The sequence below is a fragment of the Momordica charantia genome (genome assembly GCF_013281855.1).
Source record: "Momordica charantia cultivar OHB3-1 chromosome 11 unlocalized genomic scaffold, Mcharantia_2.0 BLBB01000011.1, whole genome shotgun sequence".
Classification (NCBI taxonomy): Eukaryota; Viridiplantae; Streptophyta; class Magnoliopsida; order Cucurbitales; family Cucurbitaceae; genus Momordica; species Momordica charantia.
Window position 1 is genome coordinate 10186346 of NW_028275159.1, and position 22278 is coordinate 10208623.

A 22278-nucleotide genomic window follows, 5' to 3' on the forward strand; every position below is an offset into this window, starting at 1 on the left:
CTACGAGGTTTTCAAAATTTGAAATATACCAAAAACAATCTTAAAAAAATGAAATATTCAAAAAAATAAATAAATATATATATATATATATGAAATTTGAAGTTTGAAATTGACTTCAAATTTCAAATTGATTTTATTTCCTGTATTTTTCAGTTAAGGTTGGGTTTTTTAAAATAAAATTTCAATTTTATTTTTTATTTAAACGCTGGATATTCAGTTAAAAGATTTACAAGATCTAAAAAATGGATTCTTTTGAGCCTTATATAAAGAGGGCTCAAACAACAGGGTGGAAATGAAAAAGTTTGGAATTTTTGTTTCTAAAATTTATTTTAAGTAAAACACACACTCTCTCCTCGTTTACCTATTATAGTCTCATTTTCTTCTTCAACACTTTCTCACTCTAAAAATCAACCACAACCATCTATCTTCTCTCATACTCCATCACACTCCAGTGGCGGGCAACTCCGACGGCGACGTGGAGTGCGACAGTGAGAGTCGACGACCTTGACGAATCTCCCCCCATTATGTGGGTGGGTAAAACCGTTTTTTTCGTGTGCATCTTGGTAGAGATTTTAGGCTGTTTGAAAATTTAACAAAATTTGGACTGTTTTTTGGGCTGGAAAATTCAACATTTTTTTACTGTTTTCGGTGTGAAAATTAACAATTCTAGGACTGTTTTGAACTGAAAATTGAAAATTGTTTGGGTTGTTTTCAGTGTGAATTTTGGGGCCATTTTTCGGTGTTTTCTTGGGCTTAAAATTGAATATTTTTGGGTTATTTTTGGTGTGAGATTAAAATAAAACAAAAAAAATCATTTTATTGTTTGGACCAATAAATTAATAGGATAATTTAATATAAAATATGTAACTGACGTTCGAGTCCCGAACTAAAATCTAATACCATTTTTTTAGGTGACCAATCATCTCTAGGGAGTCTCCACTGTGGACAACTTTAGAGGGTCAATCCTAATATTTTGTCATTTATTATCCTTTTGTAATCTGTTTTGGTCTATTTTATTGTTTTTTTATTCATATTATTGTAAATATTCAAGAAAAAAAAATCAAATGATTGTTTTTTAATAGTAATGATTTATTTTTGTAAATTTTATTTTGCATCATCATGCATTTCACACACATTCACAAGTTTCCTACACTCTTAGATCGAAGACTGAGTAGTGTGACCTTCGAGGATTTTTCGAATAGGTGCATGAAATTCTCCACTATACTGAGAACGCATATGGAACATTTTCCTCTATAATGCATTAGAAAAATGACCTCAACCCATATTTATATTGTATATTATTTTTTGTTATGCTGTCAAGCCATTAATGGTCATAGTGTTTGTTTGGGGAAGGGTATACTCGGGACACGTGGAAGACCCCTATTGGTGCCCCAAGATGACTCATGAATCACGCCCAGCTCGGAAGGCCGAGATGCCTGCCACCAACGCCGACAAATGCCAAGTGTGAGGGCCGAGGTGAGCCCGGCTCAGGTCCGACCCACCGGGGAGCCCGGTATGGGCCGAGATGCGCAACTGTCTGCGGCGTGATTATCGGGCGTAACCGTCGGCCCCGAGATTACCGGATGTAACCGACGGTCCCGAGATTACCGAATGTAACGGTCGCTAGATTAGCGGGACCGCCACCCATAAGTAGGGGACCTCACTCCCCGATCAGGTACGATGATTTCTGGCTTCGAATTAGACTTGGAATCCGACCTATACTGACTTGATCGTCGGAGTGCTCACCTTTTTGTGCAGGTCCGCCCAAGTGGTCAGGTCGGTCCGGAGGCCGGGTTCGAGCTACAACCAGAAACACACTGTTGTGCAAATCTTTGCATAAACATTTGGCTTCGTCTGTGGGAACCGACTGACAATCTAAGTCATCCCAATTCCTTTAAACCAACACGCGAGCGAACATGGTTCAACCAGCGAATTCGACCAATACGACGGATCGAAGGACTCTGGCTGCCAGCGATGCCCACCAGAGGGAGGTCGGAGCAGCGGCGGTAGAGGGGCAAGGTCACGACGGCCTAGCAGCGGAACCCCTCCGCAGGTCGGCACGAATCACAGCGCCTGCCCTGCCGCCTGCACACCCGAGGACGTCCAAGGCCATCCGTGGTCGAGGTGGGACCTCTAAGAAGGGCGCTCGAGGTCCAGCCCCGACTCCAACAAGCGAGGATTTTGATGCGCTCCAGAGAGAGATGGAGGCAATGCGCACGCAAATGCGCTCCATGGAGGCGATGTATAACGAAATGGTGCTAGCTGCAGGCGCGGGGTCCCGATCTGAAAATCGGGCGACGCGCATGCACGTACGCGAGCAAAGGGGCTCCCACCTCGGCCCGGCCGAGGAGGAACGTCCCGAAGACAACGGGAGTGAGGGGTACGCTCGCCAGAGGGGAGACCTCCGCGAGCATCTCAACCGAAAGAGAGGCTCGTCTCTCCAAAAAGGGCAGTCGTCATCCCGCTCCCACAGGAGCTCCAACCAGCAGGCTGAATCCTCTCACAACCCCGCAGGGATAATCACAAGGGAGGAGTTCGACCAGCTGAGGGGGGAGCTCGATGCTCAAGTGGAGGCCTTAAAGGCCAAATGTGAGCAGAAAGACGATTCACTGAACGATGGCGACTTGGGAGAATCGCCTTTCACCTCGGACGTTTTGGAAGCACCGATCCCCCCGAAGTTCAAAGCTCCTACCGTGAAGCCTTATGACGAGACGAAGGACCCCAAGGACTATGTTGAAGTCTTTGAAGGCCTCATGGACTTCCAAGCGGCATCAGACGCAATCAAATGCCGCGCCTTCCAGATCGCGCTTACTGGCAGCGCGCGATTGTGGTACCGGAGACTGCCAGCCAGGTCGATCTCGACCTACTCCCAGTTGAGAAGGGAGTTCCTCGCCCAGTTCTCTTCTCGGCACTACGACAAAAAGACAGCGACCCATCTCGCCACCATCAGGCAGAAGGAGGGGGAGACGCTGCGGGAGTATGTCACCAGATTCCAGGAGAAGCAATTGAAGGTCGCACACTGCTCCGATGACTCGGCCATGTGTTATTTCCTCACAGGTCTAGCCGATGAGGCCCTCACGGTGAAACTTGGAGAGGAGGCCCCGGCCACCTTCGCCGAGGTGCTCCAGAAGGCAAAGAAAGTCATCGATGGACAGGAGCTCCTCCGAACCAAAACCGGCCGACCTGAACGAAAGATCGGCCGGGGCAGAAGTGGAAAAGATGAAAGGGCAGATCCCAAGTCCAAGGACAAGGGATCCTTCTCCAGAGGCCGAGCTGAGTATCGAAGGGCGGAGAACGGACCTACCAGGAGCCGACCCTACGAGCGCTTCACCCCAACAACGATTCCAATCTCCGAGATCCTAACGAACATCGAGGATTCTGGAATGGAAAAACTATTCAAGCGTCCGGAGAAACTTCGGGGAGCCCCGGAGAGGCGCAGCAAGGACAAGTATTGCCGCTTTCATCGGGAGCACGACCACAACACGTCGGACTGCTGGGAATTGAAGCGCCAAATTGAAGATCTGATTCAAGACGGCTACTTCAAGAAGTTTGTGGGAAAGCCCGGGACCGGCTCAGCAGAGAAAAAGGAGGAGCGAAAGCGTTCAAGGACGCCACCCCGGCGCACCGACCGACCTGCGGTCATCAATACCATCTTTGGAGGGCCAAGCGGGGGTCAATCCGGACATAAAAGAAAGGAGTTAGCCCGTGCAGCCAGACGCGAGGTGTGCGTCATCAGGGAGCAGGGGCCGACCTGCCTAATCACCTTCGACGGTGTAGACTTGGAGGAGGTACACCTGCCCCACAATGATGCTCTTGTGATTGCTCCCTTGATTGATCATGTGGTGGTTAGAAGAGTGCTGGTAGACGGGGGCGCATCCGCTAACATCCTGTCCTTACCGACCTACCTCGCCTTGGGCTGGACGAGGTCGCAATTGAAGAGAAGCCCGACGCCGCTGGTTGGGTTCTCTGGAGAGTCGGTCATCCCAGAGGGTTGCATCGACTTGCCGGTCACGCTGGGGCAGAACCAAACCCGGATCACTTAAATGGCCGAGTTCGTGGTAGTTGACGGTAGGTCGGCCTATAACGCCATCTTTGGGAGACCCATCATCCACTCCTTTCGGGCCATTCCTTCAACACTTCATCAAGTTTTGAAGTATCCCACCCCCAACGGCGTGGGCACGGTCCGAGGAGAACAAGCCGCTTCGAGGGAGTGTTATGCCGCCGCACTCAAAGGCCCATCGGTCTGCGCCCTCGAAACTCTCAGGGATGGGACGCTCGAGTTCGAGGCCGACCTGCCGAGGAAGGAGTTTGCCGCACCCACTGAGGAGCTCGAGCTTGTTCCTCTGCTTAGTCCCGAGAAGCAGGTAAGCATAGGAACCAAGCTGGGGGCCACCGACAGAGAGGAGCTAATCCACTTCCTCAGATCCAACTTGGACGTCTTTGCATGGTCCCATGAGGACATGCCTGACATTGACCCGCGAATTATGACGCATCGCCTCAGCATAGATCCATCATTCCGACCTGTGAAACAAAAGAGAAGACTTATAAACAAGGAGAGGAGTGATGTAATTGTTGAGGAAGTTAACAAACTTTTGACAGCTGAATACATAAGAGAAATTTCGTATCCCGAGTGGCTCTCCAATGTTGTATTAGTTAAAAAATCTAACGGCAAGTGGAGAATGTGCGTAGATTTTACGAACTTAAATAAGGCATGCCCGAAAGATTGCTTCCCACTGCCGAGGATCGATCAGCTCGTCGACGCTACAGCCGGGCACGAACTGCTCACTTTCATGGACGCCTACTCTGGGTACAACCAAATCAAGATGCATGTCCCAGATGAAGGTCATACCGCTTTCATAACAGACCAAGGTCTGTATTGCTACAAGGTCATGCCCTTCGGGTTAAAGAACGCAGGAGCGACCTACCAGAGAATGGTGAACAAAATGTTCGCCAAGCAGATCGGCCGGAATATGGAAGTGTATGTGGACGACATGCTTGTCAAGAGCAAGCAGTCTAAGTCGCATCTCTCCGACCTGGCCGAAGCCTTCGAGGTTCTGAGGACATATCAAATGAAGCTCAACCCTGCTAAGTGTGCCTTTGGAGTCTCCTCGGGAAAATTCCTTGGCTTCATGGTAAACAACCGGGGAATCGAGGCCAACCCCGAAAAGATTAAAGCCGTCATCGAGATGGAGGCACCTAAAACGCTGAAACAGCTTCAGTGCCTCAATGGCAGGATTGCGGCCCTGAACCGGTTTGTTTCAAGGTCAACGGACAAGTGCCTCCCTTTCTTCAAGGTCTTACGAAAGAAAGGGCCGTTTGAATGGACGGCGGAGTGCGAGCAAGCGTTTCAGCAATTGAAGAACTACCTCTGTTCGGCACCCTTGCTTGTCAAGCCTATGCCGGGGGACAAGCTCCAATTATACCTAGCAGTGTCTGACAGTGCCGTCAGCTCGGCCCTAATCCGGCAAGAGGAAGCGCGGCAAAACCCGGTCTACTACACAAGCAAGGCTATGACCGAAGCCGAGGCTAGATACCCTCAGATGGAGAAGTTGGCTCTCGCTTTGGTCACCTCGGCCCGACGACTTAGACCATACTTCCAAGCCCATACGATGCTGGTGCTCACTAACTCGCCCCTTAAAAGTATCTTCCACAAGCCGGAAGCTTCCGGACGCCTAATGAAGTGGGCGATAGAGCTAAGTGAGTACGACATCCAGTTCGAACCCATAACTGCGTTGAAAGGGCAAACAGCGGCAGATTTCATAGCCGAGCTCACACCACCTTCCGAGCTGAGCGGGTCCGACCTGCCTTGGACAGTCTACGTCGACGGATCCTCCAATGAGAAGGGGTGCGGAGTCGGGATCCTCTTGCTCAGACCAGGGGGTGAACGATTTGAGTATGCCTTGCGGTTCAGCTTCCGGACTTCTAACAACGAGGCTGAGTATGAAGCATTTATTGCTGGCCTGCGAATCGCTCGAGCATTGGGGGCCTCTTGTGTTAAGGTCTTCAGTGACTCCCAGCTGGTTGTGAGCCAGATCAAGGACGAATACCAAGCCAAAGACACCCGAATGGAGAAGTATTTGAGCAAGGTCAGATCATACCTCGCCCAGTTCCGAACTTACGAAGTAAGCCGGATTCCGCGGGCGAAAAATTCTAATGCTGACGCCTTGGCCAAGTTAGCATCAGCGTACGAGACCGACCTGGCCAGGTCGGTCCCCGTCGAGATCCTAGATAATCCCTCGATCTTAGAGCCAGATCTGATGAAGATCGGCGCTCCAGAACCCTCATGGATGGACCCGATCGCGGACTTCATTAGGGGCAACTCACCACAAGACCCCGAGGAGCGCAGAAAGTTGGTAAGAAGGGCAGCTCGGTTCGTGATCCGAGATGGGGCATTGTACCGACGTGGCTTTTCCCTGCCTCTGTTGAAATGCCTAACCTCTGAAGTGGGCCTGTACGTCCTCAGAGAGATCCACGAAGGAGTGTGCGGCAATCACTCAGGCGCCCGGTCGCTGTCAGCCAAAGTGATCCGACAAGGATACTATTGGCCGACCCTCAGCTAGGACGCCAAGAAGTTCGTTAGAACTTGCGACAATTGCCAACGCTACGGAACCATAATCCACCAACCTCCCGAGCTGCTCACCCTCATCTCGGCCCCGTGGCCATTCGCGCAGTGGGGGGTGGATATCATTGGCCCTTTCCCTTTGGGCAAGAGCCAGACCAAGTTCGCGGTGGTTGTTGTGGATTACTTCACCAAGTGGGCCGAGGCCGAAGCGCTCTCCCACATAACGGAATCTAGGGTCACGCCCTTCGTATGGACAAGCATCATATGTCGCTTTGGTATACCACAGGCCATAGTGACAGACAATGGGAAGCAGTTTGACAACGCCAAGTTCAAAGACTTTTGCAGCAAACTTGGCATAAGTCACCTCAGCTCGTCCCCCGCACATCCGCAAGCGAATGGGCAGGTGGAGGCGGTCAACAAGATCATCAAGCGAGGCATCAAACTTAGATTGGACTCCAAGAAAGGCAGGTGGGCCGAGGAGTTACCAGAAGTCCTATGGTCGTACCGGACCACCCAACGGGGGTCGACGGGTGAGACCCCATTCTCCCTGGCCTTCGGCTCCGAAGCTGTGGTCCCGGTTGAGATCGGCATGCCATCTGATAGAGTAGAGCGTTACGAGCCTTCGATGAATGAGGAAGAGCTGCTCCTCAACCTCGACTTGTTGGAAGAAAGAAGAGCACTGGCCCAGCTACGCCTGGCGGAATATCAGGGCAGGATGGCCAGACATTATAATGCCCGCGTTCGACCTCGGGACTTTCAGGTCGGCCATCTGGTCTTAAGGAGGGTCCAAACGCATGTGGGTGCCCTCGATCCGGCCTGGGAAGGCCCATTTGAGATCAAGGGCATAGTCCGACCTGGGACGTACGTATTGGCCGATCTGGAAGGAGATGTCCTCGCGCACCCGTGTAACGCGAAACACCTGAAGCGTTATTATCCTTGAAATGCCGAAAGGGTTTTCAATGAATTTGTAACGGCTGTTCCAAAAGCATTATGATCAGAATAAATGTGATGATTTAATTTCGTGCTTCCGAGTTCGACCAGAAATTAAATAGGGGCCACGGACTCCCACGCGATCGCGTTCCAGCAGTTGGTTCAAATTCAATCCTTCGAAGCCTAAGGGTACGAGGTGCGATGCCAAAACCACTAACGAATTTAAAATTCAAACATTTAAGGCAAATGGGCGATGTGGAAAGTTCAAAGTGATCAAGCCTCCGAACTTGGGGGTACGAGAATGATATGAAAAACAGCTACGGACTTAGGATTTTGACCTTTTTACCTTTTTAAGTTAAGGGTGGAATGTTACAATCCAGAGTTGGTGCAATGTGATTAAACATTAAGAGATTCAAACTCAAGCTTTCAAATTATTTTAATTAAAGGCGCGACCTCAAAAGTAAAGAGGTGCGAGGTGACATTAGCTGCAGTTCAAAGGAAAAGCGAAGGAAAAGGTCACTAACAACAAAGTAGAAGCGAATGGGAGTCTCTTTATTGAATAAAGAGCAGAGCCAAGGCTTATAGACCTTGCAGCTCTGCCCTGACACTTACAAACAAAAAGAAAAAGGGAGGGAGAACAGCGAAAAGCCTCATGAAGGGTGGTCGCCTAAGAGCCTGCTGGGGGAGCGCCCTCCTGAGTGGAGTCGACCTGGTCCTCTTCGGGATCGGAGTAGTCAGAATCCAGATCCCTGACATACCGATCCACCAACGCTTGGGGGCCAGGGGTGTCGCTAGGCCCAGACGCCCACTTCTCGGCATACCTCCTTTTCAGACCACTTAAATCGATCTGAAGGTCGGGCATGTCGGAAGCAATGCCCTTCATGAGGAACTTGAAGCCCGCGTCAGAAAAGTCTTTGGCAAATCCATCGAAGTCAGGATGTTGCCTGAACGATTCCTCCAGCAGGACTCCATTGCTGAGGCGCTCATTCGCCGTCTCCAGCTCGGCAGTCGCATGCTCCAACTCCTTATCCTTCGCTTCGAGCGCCTGGAGCATGTCGTCCTTCTCCTTCAGGAGCTGGAACTTCTCCCTCTCCAAGCCCCTGGTGATGGCGTGGGCAGCTCGGAGTTGAGCCTTGCGCCTGTCCTCCTCCTTCTTCAGTAGCTCGGCCTGAGACTCCACTTCGGCCTTCAAAGTCTCCACCTCGGAGTGAGCCTTCAGCAGCTCATCCTTCATGGTGGAGGAAGCAGCCTCCAAGGCAGCGGAGAACTCCTCTTTCTCCCTCGCTGCCAAAGCTTCTCTCCCATCCAGCTCGGCCTTTATAACCAGAGCCGATTGAATGGAAGCAACAAACGCCTGAGAAATGGTACAAGGAAACAGTATGGTCGAACTATCTGTTGGGCGAAATCAAGCAAAAAAAATGGGGCACTAGTCTTACCTCGGCAGCGTAGTCAATGGTCCTCTGCAGAACGGACCCAGGAGCACTCACAAATTTGGACGCCCTCCTTATGCAGCGGTCCAAACTCGCAGCTGAGATGCGGGTCACCTGCTCCCTCACCCCGAGACTTGACGGCTCAATTCTGAACCGCGCCGTCACATCGGACGTCCCGCCCATCCTGGCCGCAGGATTGTCCACCCGATCAGCCCAACTTGCAGGCAAGACCCTGCAAGCTCCGACCTCCGAGGGAGAGATCGCCTTCTTTTTCTTCCTTCTTCGCTTTAGAGAGGCTTCCTCCCTCGCCTCCTCGCCCAAAGGCGGGGCGTCCGCCGCCTCGGTCTGGGCGTCCACCGCCTCGGCCTGATCCCTGGGGCGCTTCTCCCTCGAGGGACCCCCGGAAGACTCCAGCTCGATCACCGGGGCTGGATCTTCCGAGGCAGGCCCTGCCACGGCAGGGGTGGGCGGTTTCGAACTCTGGGCAGCCTCAAGAGCATGGGCTCGGCCCTTGGACTTGCGCTTCACGCCGCTTGCAAATCCACAAACCATGGCTACAAGATAAAACAAGGGTCAACACAAGGTTAGAGGAAAAAAGGGGGGATGCAAGTTCGGCATACCGAGTTCAGAGTTCGGCCTAGAGGATTCGATGGGACGAACTGCAGGGTTGTAATCTAGCAGCCCGGACTCGAACAGCAGTTCGTCAGTCACCAGGGTTCCGACCTTTCTACCCCTCGGAAAGCGCTCCTTGTAGTATTTCAGAGTATCGAAGGAGGCCTGCGTAAGCTCGGGGACTGGTCGGATTGAAACTGCACGAAGACAAAATCCGAGTTAGACCTGAATGACAGAAGAAAATTACGAAAAGTAAGAGCTACTCCGTACCTAGGTTCCCAAACCTAGTGGGGACGTCAAAGAAGGAACGACCTGACTCGTCCTTTGCGAGCCATTCCCCCGAAGCGTAGAACCACTTCCTCACCCATCCCTTGATGGAGGTCGGCCCCTTAACTATACCACCTGCGCCTTTCCTTGCGCACATATAGAACCGACCAGGCTTCTTAGCTATCCTTTTTGCCTCGAAGCACGCGAGGAGCTGGTCTACGTCCAGCAGCTCGGCCTCCTCACTATCCCGAGCTCGAAGCCAAAAGAGGATGGCCAAAGCGAAAATGACACCTCACCCATTGGGGGCCACTTGAGCCGGAGCCAACCCAGTCCAGAAGAGAAATTCTTGGACAAAAGGGTGAAGGGGAAGTCTGAGGCCGTACTCAAACATCTTGAAGTAGAAAGTGACCCATCCCTCTGGAGGATGGTCAGCTCTCTCCCCCTCCTCCGGAAGCCTGAGGAGGATGTTCTCAGGGATAGCGAATCCCCTACGAAGGGATCCGAGGTAGTGCTCAGGTATCCTGGAAGGATATTCCAAACCCTGACCTGAAGTGGAGGCATCGCTATCCTCCCCGTCATCGGAGATTCTGAAGTGTTCTATCTCCTCGAGCTCGGCCTCTAACCTACGAGCTAGATCGGATCCTAGGTTGCTGCTAATAGAGGACGACATGGCAATTATGTTCGAAAGAGAGAGGGAAGAGACCGACCTACCAAGGGTTCGAGCTGCCTTCAGATCGAACTCCAAGAATGCAAGGAACGTAAGGTATGACCTGAAGGATTGGGAGCATTTATAGCCCGTCGAAGGAACTTCCCCACCGTACACGTGTAATCAACGAGTGGCTGGGATCCCCTCTGACCCGAAGCGTCGGAATATTTGAATATTCCGACGATAAATCTTCTGCGACGGTTGTATTTTCCCACGAATAGGAAGTCGCCACGTGTCCAAAGCAGGTCGAATGAACTTCTCTGCCAGGTCGAGATCGGACCAGACAGAGAGGGGGCCAATGTTTGGGGAAGGGTATACTCGGGACACGTGGAAGACCCCTATTGGTGCCCCAAGATGACTCATGAATCACGCCCAGCTCGGAAGGCCGAGATGCCCGCCACCAACGCCGACAAATGCCAAGTGTGAGGGCCGAGGTGAGCCCGGCTCAGGTCCGACCCATCGGGGAGCCCGGTATGGGCCGAGATGCGCAACTGTCTGTGGCGTGATTATCGGGCGTAACCGTCGGCCCCGAGATTACCGGATGTAACCGATGGTCCCGAGATTACCGAATGTAACGGTCGCTAGATTAGCGGGACCACCACCCATAAGTAGGGGACCTCACTCCCCGATCAGGTACGATGATTTCTGGCTTCGAATTAGACTTGGAATCCGACCTATACTGACTTGATCGTCGGAGTGCTCACCTTTTTGTGCAGGTCCGCCCAAGTGGTCAGGTCGGTCCGGAGGCCGGGTTCGAGCTACAACCAGAAACACACTGTTGTGCAAATCTTTGCATAAACAGTGTTTTTTGTTGTTATTATTTATTTGTTATAAAATGAGGATCAATTTGAAGTTTTGACCACATTTTAAAAAAAAAAAAAACAGAAGTCATGTACATTATTCTTCCCATATTTAATTTTCTCATTCCTATGTAGGGCACATAAAAATTTTCAAATTCATTTTATATGCATAAATTAGGGTCTAGTATTGCATTAGAATCTATTAATAATGGTATGAAGTATATATTATATCACTTGGGGCCATTTGCATGGTAAATTTTTCTTTTCTTAAGAAAAATAAAAAACTATATCTTCCACATGTATCATTTCATGTTCATATCACAATTTTTAAAAACTATCATTTGAATGCATCATTTCATATGTCCATATCATTTAAAAATAAAGTTTTATCCTTGCGCATGCATCATTTTCACATGATCTTAATTTTTTCTTCCCAATTTCTGGTTCAATAATTTCATAACATCATATTACGTACATAAGTTTTTTTTTCTAAAAAAGAAGAATGAAAAATTTAAAGCATTCTTCATCTCATCATCAACAATCCTCCTCTTTTCTTTATTTTGGAAAATACCTCAACAATCACATATTTATGGTTCAAAATATATAAGGTAGAGGCACGAAGGAACATGATATTGTTGAGTCAAAAGAGTCTAGATGAAGTTTTTTTTTTTAATTTTCCTTGATATTTGATACCATTTTATATTTAGGCTTATTTTAGTTTTGTAAGTGGACTTTGGGCCAAAGTCATCAATAGACAAAAACATGTATTTATTTCTTTTTGAGGAAGTGACAAAAATGTGTAATAAAATGGCATTGTGATTATGAATTCTTAGTTATTTATACTAAAAAAAAAATCTTAGTTATTTCACATGAGTAAATTTCCCATTTTTACATTCTATTACATATGATGGCAGTTATGTCCAAGTTTACATTCATTTTAATATTGTAATTCTATTTATAAAGATTTAATACTGTATTTTTATTTTAAATTAATAATTTTCAAAACCAAGTTTATTTTTTATTTTTATATTTAATTAAATAATTTTGAAGTTTTTTACTAAAAAAAAAAAGAAAAAAAGAAAACAATAATAATAATAATAATAATAATTTAGAAGCTTCACCGCTGCCCCATTTTCGTAGGGAGTGTTTGTAAGTTTTTTTAACAATTAATAATTTATATGTTTTCTTTTTACATAAACAAATAATTATTGATGTCAAGTTGGGCAAAAATCAACAACATTATAAAAAATCTTTAAAATCTATAACATTAGATTTTTAAAAAAACTAACATCTTTTATCTTCTCGATAAAATTTGTCTAAATTTGTTTGATTAGGTCCTTCTGTATAAATAGACTATAAAATATTCTTCTAAATATTATTGGTTATAGGGTTACTGTTGTAATTTTCTTATTTATTAGTTAGCAAAACTAATTCTGTTTTGCTTATTCGTCTTGTATAAATGGTATTTCCTTTTCATTATGGCGCCTTAAATTAGTTGAGTCTTGAAAATCCACATGGTATCAGACTTGATAAGCATCCTATCCTGGTAGTTTCTTATTTTTTTTTTTCGTCTTTGCAATGGCGGCTGAGAGTTCTGAAACAACTTCGTCTCTCTCATCGGTTCCTTCTATTCACTCTCCGATTGTTCTTCTTACAAACATCTGCAATCTGATTACTGTTCACCTTGATTCCACTAATTATGTTTTGTGGAAGTTTCAAATTTCGTCGATCCTTAAAGCTCACAAGCTTTTGGCTACATTGATGGATCAATTTCTGCTCCTGCTTCAGTGATTACTTCTGCGGAATCTTCGTACCAAATCCAGCCTATGTTTAATGGTTTGAGAAGGATCAAGCACTTATTACGTTGTTGAATGCTACTCTGTCTCAAACGACTTTGGCATATGTTGTTGGTTGTACAACCTCCAAGGAGGTTTGGAATAAATTGGAGAAGCATTTTTCGTCATCTACTCGAACGCATATTGTTAGTCTCAAAACAGAATTACAGAATATATCCAAGAAATCTACGGAAACGATCGATGTTTACATTCAGCGGATTAAAGATTTGGTCAATAAGCTTGTGGCCTTCCATCTGTGTATAATGTCTTCAAAACAACCATTCGTACTCATTCGCACTCTCTTTCCTTTGAGGATCTTCATGTCTTACTAAATTGTGAGGAAAGTACGATTGAACAACAATCGAAAGTGGATGATATTTCAACGACGGCTCCAGCTCTTGCTATGATGGCTAATTTTGTTCCTCGTGGTCATGGCGGTGGCGTAATCATAACGGTGGTGGCCGTAGTCAAATTTCTGCTGGTCGTGGTTCGCCTAATTTTTCGAACCCTAATTCGGTTAGATTTGGAGGTCATAATAGTTCTGGTGGTTTCTTGAATACTAAGCCTGATTTGCCTACTTCTTCTAACCGTGTTGTTTGCCAAATTTGTCATCGTTTTGGTCATACTGCATTGGACTGTTATCACCGCATGAATCAAGATTACAGATGTCGCCATTCTCCTGCACATTTAGCTGCTCTTGCCGCTAATTGTACTGCTAAAGCGTCACCAAATCAGCCATCTACTCCTACTGGTTCTCAGATTTGGTTATCTGATTCAGGTTGTAATGCGCACTTAACTTCAGATCTTGCCAAAATTGTTGTTTCTTCTGACTACAATGGTGAATCACATATTGCTGTTGGCAATGGCCAGCCCTTACCTATCACTCATATAGGTTTTACTTCTATTTCCACTGGTTCTTCTACTTTTCTACTTTCCAATCTTCTTCGTGTCCTAAATATATCAGCCAATCTTCTCTCTCTATATAAATTTTGTCTTGATAATAACTGTGTGTCTCTTTTTTATGCTCATTCCTTCACCATTCAGGACAAAGTGTCGGGACGTGTACTCTTCCATGGACCTAGTGTCAATGGTCTCTATCCATTACCTTCAAATTCCATCTATAAGCCCTGTGCTTCTCCAACTTTTTCCTTTTCTGCCCAATTACATAATAAATCTTTTTGTTATGTTTGGCATGATCGTTTTGGACATCCAAACAATGTTGTTCTTAATACTGTACTCACATTGATGAATGCTACTACTTCACTTTCTCCTTCTGTTTGTAAACACTGTCTTGATGGCAAAATAACTAAACTTCCTTTTTCTATGTCTTATATTTGTTTACCACTTGAAATTGTGCATAGTGATGTGTAGGGTCCTTCCCCTGAAATTTCTATTCATGGCCATCGATATTATGTTCTTTTTGTGGATGATATGTCTCAGTATTCTTGAATTTTTCCCTTAACACAAAAATCTGAAGTTTCCTCTGTTGTTCAACGTTTTCTGCCTTTTGTTGAAAACTTGTTAACTTCTAAACTAAAAGTTTTTAGAAGTGATGATGGTGGTGAATATGTTAATCATTCTCTTCGTACATATTTTGAGTCTCGTGGTGTGTTACATCAACGTTCTTGTCCTCATACCGCTGAGAAAAATGGTGTAGTTGAACGTAAACACCGCCATATTGTTACAATGACCCTCTCCTTGCTGTCTAAATCTTGTGTTCTTCTACGTTTTTGGTTCCATGCATTTGCTTGTGCTATTTTCCTTATAAATCGTCTTCCGTCTGCCTCTCTTGATCATTGTTCTCCTTATGAGACTCTTTTCTCTACACATCCAGATTATGGTCATTTACGAGTTTTGGGTATGCATATTATCCCCTACTTCGTCCCTATACCACCAATAAACTTCAACCTCGTACTAAGCAATGTGTTTTTCTTGGCTATCCTCTTGGCTATAAAGGCTACTTGTGCCTTGACCCTGTCTCTGAACGTATATATATATCTCGCCATGTTGTCTTTGATGAGACTGTTTTTTCTTTTGCATCTGTGTCTTCTCCTTCTTCTTATGCCTCTTCTCCACCTTCCCCTCCTAATTCTTTTTTATCTTCACTTCTTCCCCTTTTGTTACCTACTGCTTCTCAAGGTTCCAGTGGATCTAGTGGTTCATCTGTTGGTGGTGGTAATTCGGTTTGTACTATTTCACTGAAAATGTTATGTGTGATAACACTATGTCTGTTGCTTGTGATACCACTGCTGCTTGTGTTGATTCATCCACTGTGCCTTCTATCTCTATTAGCACTTCTGATATTGGTTGTCCATCTACTTTGCCTGTTGATGGTATGATTAATGGTGCTGAAAATTCTGTTGTACCTACTTCTTCAAATTTGCATCCTATGCAAACAAGGTTAAAACCTGGTATTGTTAAAAAAAGGGTTTTTCTAGTAGCACAGCCTTCTGTTGACAGTATTTTAGAGCCTACGTCCTACACTCAAGCTTCCAAACTTAATGAATGGCAGCAGGCTATGTCCGAAGAGTTTACTACTCTTGTTGACCAGAATATTTGGTCTTTAGTTCCTTTACCCTCTCATAAAAATGTGATTGGCTGCAAATGGGTGTATCGGGTAAAGCGTAATCCGGATGGGAGTGTGGCTCGTTATAAGGCTCGTCTTGTAGCTAAGGGGTTTCATCAGGAGGATGTAGATTATTCTAAGACGTTTAGTCCCGTTGTTAAGAAGCCGACTGTTCTATTGTCCTTTCTTTGGCTGCACACTTTAATTGGCCTCTTCATTAGTTAGACGTTAAGAATGCTTTTCTTAATGGCACTCTTCAAGAGGAAGTATATATGCAACAACCTCAAGGCTTTGTTCATCTTCAATTTCCTCAGCATGTTTGTCGACTTAACAAAGTCCCTTTATGGTCTCAAACAAGCACCCCGTGCTTGGTTTGAGTGCTTCACAACTCAGTTGTTATCTCTTGGCTTTGTTGCATCTTTGTCTGATCCGTCTCTCTTTGTTCGGAATGTTGGTGGCTCTCTCACCTACCTTCTTCTTTATGTTGAGGATGTTATGCTTACTGGGAATGATTTGTCTTACATTGACTTACTGGTTGTTCAATTAAAACAGTCTTTTAATATGACAGATTTGGGCAGCTTGACGTATTTTCTTGGTCTAGAGGTTCAACGTAAGGCTTCAGGCATTTTTGTCACTCAGACTAAGTACACTCGAGATCTTCTCTCGAAATTTGGCATGGCTGAGTTCAAGCCTTGTTTACGCCTTGTTCGGCCGGCTCGTTACATGTTGATTCTCCTATGTGTAGTTCAGAAGATGCCTCTGCCTATCGTAGTATGGTTGGTGCTTTACATACTTGACTTTTACTCGTCTCGACATCTCATTTGCTGTTAGCCGAGTATCTTAGTTCATGCATTCGCCCACTGTGGTTCAGTTAACTGCTGTTAAACGCATCCTTCGTTATCTTCAAGGAACTCTGATGTTGGGCTTATGTTTTCGTTCGTGCTCGTTGCTTCTCACTGCATTCTCTGATTCAGACTGGGTTGGTAATCCTGCTGATCGTCGTTTGACTACGGGCTCGGTAATTTTTCTTGGGCCAAATCCTATTTCGTGGGTTGCTAAAAAGCAAACCACTGTTTCTCGTAGCTCCACTGAGGCTGAGTATCGGGCATTGGCTGCTACCACAGCTGAATTAGCTTGGATTTCTCAACTGTTGAAGGATTTGTTTATTGTTGTTGGCCCTCATACTCTGTTTTGTGACAATCAATCTGCCTTACAGATTGCTCGTAACCCAGTCTTTCATGGGCGTACGAAACACATCGAGGTCGATCTTCATTTTGTTCGCGAACGGGTTGTTTCCAAATCGCTTTCTCTATGTTTCTTGCCTACTGCTCAGCAACCTGCAGATTTATTCACAAAGCCTTTGTCTGCTGATCGTCTTGCATTTTTACGTGGCAAACTCATGCCTTTGCCATTCGTTTGAGGGCATATTGGTTCTAGGGTTACTATTGTAATTTTCTTATTTATTAGTTAGCAAAACTAATTCTGTTTTGCTTATTGGTCTTGTATAAATAGTATTTCCTTTTCATTAATAAAAGTGGGGCCTTAAATTAGTTGAGTCTGGAAAATCCACAAATATAACTATAAAATTAAATTAATAGCATTAACACTATAAATATTGTCAGTACAAAATATAGTGGAAATTGTATTATTTGAATATTAAAATTTACCTTTTAATTTAATTTTATAATTTCAATTAGAAACCAAAAAAAAAAGCCATAAAATTTAATAAGACAAATACGACGTTAATGCCTTAAATTGAAACTCAATACCATATTTTTATTTAAATTAAAACCTATAAACTTCCAAATATCTAATAATAAAGATATGATTAAAATTTTAATTTTAAAAAGATTTGTCTATTTCTATCATAAGTTTAGAGATACGTGTTAACTTGTTTATTATTGCTTGCTGTATTTTAATTATGAAAAATATCAAGTAATTGTTGCTTCTAAAAATTGACTGATGAGATCAATGCAACATCACTTTTGTGTTAGATTCAAAGAAAAAAAATTTGAAAATGTTGATGAGATAAATATGGAGAAAGAAAATAACCGAGGTATTTAACATTTTAACTATTTAATTAAATTTTATTTTTAAATAGTTTAAAATAAAACTATAAATTTTACGTGCATAGCACGTGTTTGTTACTAGTAAAAAAAATGAGATGATTTATTGAACATGTGGGTAAAAGTGAAATTACATGTTAAAGAGGTTTTCAATAACAGATTTGTATGGTTACCCTTCTCACTCTACTTAGTTGGGACCTAAGCAATAATCATAAGCAATCATAGTAAGTCACTTGGAGGGAATGTGTGTAAAAAAATGCCTTTAATGTTATGAACGAGATATATAGCTTTTCAAGTCTCATCCATTTTTATTTCCTCTTTGAAGTATATTATTGTAACTTAATTAGCTTATACTTGATCACTTTTAACCATCATATCCAAATATATAACTAATATACTTATGGAAATTTCGTCGCGATGCAAATGTCGAAACAAAATCATGTATACATACATGAAATTATATTAGTTAGTAAATTAAAATTTAATGTTACTTGATTATGTTTTATTGATAATTTATAATTCAATCTCGTCTTTAGTTACATAATTAAACATTGTAGAACCAAAAAATTTGGGCCAATCATAAACGGTCACGTCATTATCTATTTTATTTAGGGATTAATTATATATTGACCCTAAATTAAAATTAAAGATAATTTGACAATTAAAATATGTAATTGGGTCATATGAGTATTGAGCTTGGAATCGATTTGGTTCACAATCTTGGCCCAAAATCCAATTTATGGATTAATATTTAAATTTAAATAAATCCATTTAAAGAATTGGACTTGGCCCAAAATTACCCAAGCCCAATGACCCACCAAAGCCTATGGAAACCTCTATAAATAGAGGAGACCTCATTCATTTTGGAGGTTAAAAAGTTCAGAATTTCAAAATTGAGAGAATTCACACCAAATTGAAGACTCTCTGAAGACTTGAAGATTCGAAGACCAACTTGAAGACTTTGAACACTTGAAGACTTGAAAACTTTCGAATAACATATAACTTCGATCCAAATTCAAGAATAAGCATTTCAATCTTCACATCAAGTTCGAGAGAAAGAATCAGAGAATAAAGATTAGAGATTGAATCCACTATACAACACATACTACAAATATAAAAGTTCAACTCCACGAAATATAATTTCTCCAGAAATTTCGTGTGAACAAATTGGCACGCCCAGTGGGACAATCTCTACCTCTCATCTCTTTCTCAAGACTTAAAGTTTTTCAAGAAAATCAATGGAATTTAAAAAGGCTTCTACAACAGCTGCTTACATGAGTAACCTTCATATGGGTCATATCAGCTATGGTTGCTCTGATGAATTCCAACTACGGGAACATCAAACTTCTCCTGTTGTTGCAAACAAAGTAATGATGCTGCAAGAAACATCTATTGAAAATGAGTTTCTTGTTAATCATAACCCATTATTTGATCTTAATCCTGACATTGTCTCTGTTATGATGACTCATGCAAGCACTATGGATGAAAAAATGGCTGAAATGGAAAAGAAGCTCGCTACATTGATGAAGACAGTGGAAGAACGAGATTATGAAATCGCTTCCTTGAAGAATCAGATTGAAAACAGAGATCTTGCTGAGTCGAGTCAAATCCTTGCTATTAAGATAAATGACAAGGGACAGACTATCGCTCAAGAAAATCAATCGCAATATTCCACTTCGATCGCTTCGCTGTCTGTTCAACAGCTTCAAGATATGATCACGAACACGATCAGAGCGCAATACGACGGATCTTCTCAAAGCTCCCTCTTGTATTCTAAGCCATATACTAAGAGGATTAATGATCTGAGAATGCCTGTTGGATACCAACCTCCAAAATTCCAACATTTCGATGGGAAGGACAATCCCAAACAACATATTGCTCACTTCGTCGAAACTTGTGAGAATGCTGGTACAAGAGGCGATCAATTGGTCAAGCAGTTCGTCAGAACGTTAAAGGGAAACGCCTTTGACTGGTATACTGATCTCGAGCCTGAAACGATCAAGAGTTGGGAACAGCTTGAAAGATGGCTAAGCTTGAAGGAAAGACAAGAAAATGTCTATCCTTTTCCTGATTCCGATATCCCTTATATGTTGGAACAACTACTGAAAACACGACTGATAGTACTTCCTGAGTGTATACGGCCAGAAGAAATGGGTAAAGTTGATAATCCAAAACATTGCAAGTACCACTGAGTTATCAGTCATCCAGTGGAAAAATGTTTTGTCATAAAAGAGAGTTTCCTAAATTTAGCTCGAGAAGGAAAGATTGAGTTGGATTTCAATGAAATAGCTCAATCAAATCACGATGCAGTAACAACAAATATAGGCAGCCAAACACCTCAAAGTCTATTCTACAATAAGGGGATAGACTTGATCCAATTTGGAACGTTGAAGCCTATATCTGTTCGCTCTCAATGGAAGACTTCAAGAAATGTCATTAAAGATGTTGTCAAATCTGTTGATCAGGGAGAGGAAAATTGGGCTACTGTGACTCGTCAGAAGAAACAAAAACAAAGTTTTGCTCAGAAGAAGTCATCTATGCTCAGCAAAGAGCATGAACACCAAGGAAAGAAGGATTCAAGGAAGCCTAAATCAGAGAGGAAAGAAAATAAAGACTCATTTCGACCCCAGATATCGGCGACCTTAAAAAAATTCTCCCCAAAAAAATTATTCTATATCAAAAAGAAGAAAGAAAATCTGGCAAGTTCACATTACGTAAATGTGGAAGAAATTGACAACTCTAAAATAACTGAGCAAATGACTTCTGTATTCGATCGCATCAAGCCTTCAGCTACTCGACTTTCAGTCTTTCAGAGGATGAGTATGACCACTGCAAAAGAGGAAAGTCAATGTGTTACATACATCCCCATTCGATCTTCAGTATTTCAAAGGCTAAGCATCTCCACGTCAAAGAAAAATCAATATTTGAAATCTATTTTTGATCGTCTTGAAGTGTCAAACGATCAATACGAAAGAATGATGAAGACCGTGGAAGCAAAATCATCTGATGAAGTGAATGATGAGAAGAAAATTTACAGCATTGTTCCTTCACTTATGAAAAGAAAATTCTCCATTCTCATAAATACAGAAGGTTCCTTAAAAGTAAAACAAAAGCTTTTCATCTCAACCAATCCTGAAAATGGAGGATATAGAAATTGTGATGAAAATGAGAGCATTTGAAATACAACACTTCTTATCGTAAGAGTCTAAACTACATGATACTCCTGGCCCGCATGAGTTTAAAAGGTGAACGGCCCAAAAAAAAAATCTTGTATTTGAACTACGTTATGACTTGATTCCTTTCATCGGGAGGGTACGTAGGGAGCTTAAAGAAAATTTTAAGTTCAATCTCATCAAAAATAAAAAAATGTGTAAACAAAATTCAAGAATTTTATTAAACCAAAGAAACAATGCTAAGTACATTAATATGTCACTAGCTAATAAATTTGCAAATGAAATGTCTCTACATGAGATTATAAAAGCAAAAAAAAATATATAATAAAAAAATCAGGGCTTCCACTTGAACTCTTTCAGCTCTTGGCGTGCGCTTTCCAAAGCATTACGAATTCCTTCGAGAGATCTCACATTTGTTTCATTGGTAATAGTGGTGTATTCCATACTACTTATCTCGTCACGTATCGTAGAGGTTTCAACCCTATGTTTGTCCAGATCATTTGCTTTCTCAGAAATTAAACAGGAAAGCGTCTCAACTTCAGTCTTCATAGCTTTAAGCTCAGCCTCATGCTCATCGATTCTTGAGGCCAATTTATTGAATCGCTCTTGGAGCGCATGCTGCTCTCCGAGTATGAGATCTTCATCCAGTAATGATTTCTTCAAATTAGTTCTCATCTCTTCTAGTTGACGAACCTTGGTTAGTTGAGTAGAAAATGAGGACTCTAGATTATTATATCTTTCAACCTTTTGGAAGTAGCCGTCCACGAATGCCTGGAGAGATGTTAAGTTACCTGTTCGAGTGTTGGAGATCCAGCCGAATATTTTATGTACTTCGTTTTTTAGATCAGCAACATTCTCAAGGGGGGTACGAACAATCTTCTCTTGTATGTCTTCCCACATAGCCATAGCTGCTTGCTGGGCGAAATTAGAGATTACATTTTCAACAGAGTAATGAAAGATCTAGGGTTTGCAACTGGTGCTTTATTCTGAGCTAGTTGAGGAGTATTGACCATAATAGGAAGAGGTGGGGAAGTTATCTTCTCAACTATAGAGGTATTGGAACTTTCAATATGTTTTATGGAAGATTCAAAACCATCTGGACTCATCATCGACTCTCCACTATGCTCTTCGTCCACTTTTTCGATGAAATCCTCCAGAGGTAGCTATAAAAAGAAATGAGGCAAATTAGAAGACGTGACAATAAAGGAAAAGCAAGAAGAGTAAGAACTAAAGGAAAAGGAACCACTCACCAATGCTTCGACGTTGTCAGGAATCTGAGAGGTGCTGGAAAAGCCATCAAAAATTGATCGTCAATGTGGGAAGATTTCTTG

General features: G+C 43.4%; 1 long non-coding RNA gene across 1 annotated transcript; it reads left to right on the forward strand.

Moving 5' to 3' along the window:
* The first annotated feature begins 12810 nt into the window (after positions 1 to 12810).
* LOC148208094 (uncharacterized) lies at positions 12811 to 17263 on the forward strand. Its single transcript, XR_015788659.1, has 2 exons — positions 12811 to 14034; positions 14187 to 17263. It is a non-coding gene; the product is annotated as an uncharacterized LOC148208094 (long non-coding RNA).
* Positions 17264 to 22278: the final 5015 nt, after the last annotated feature.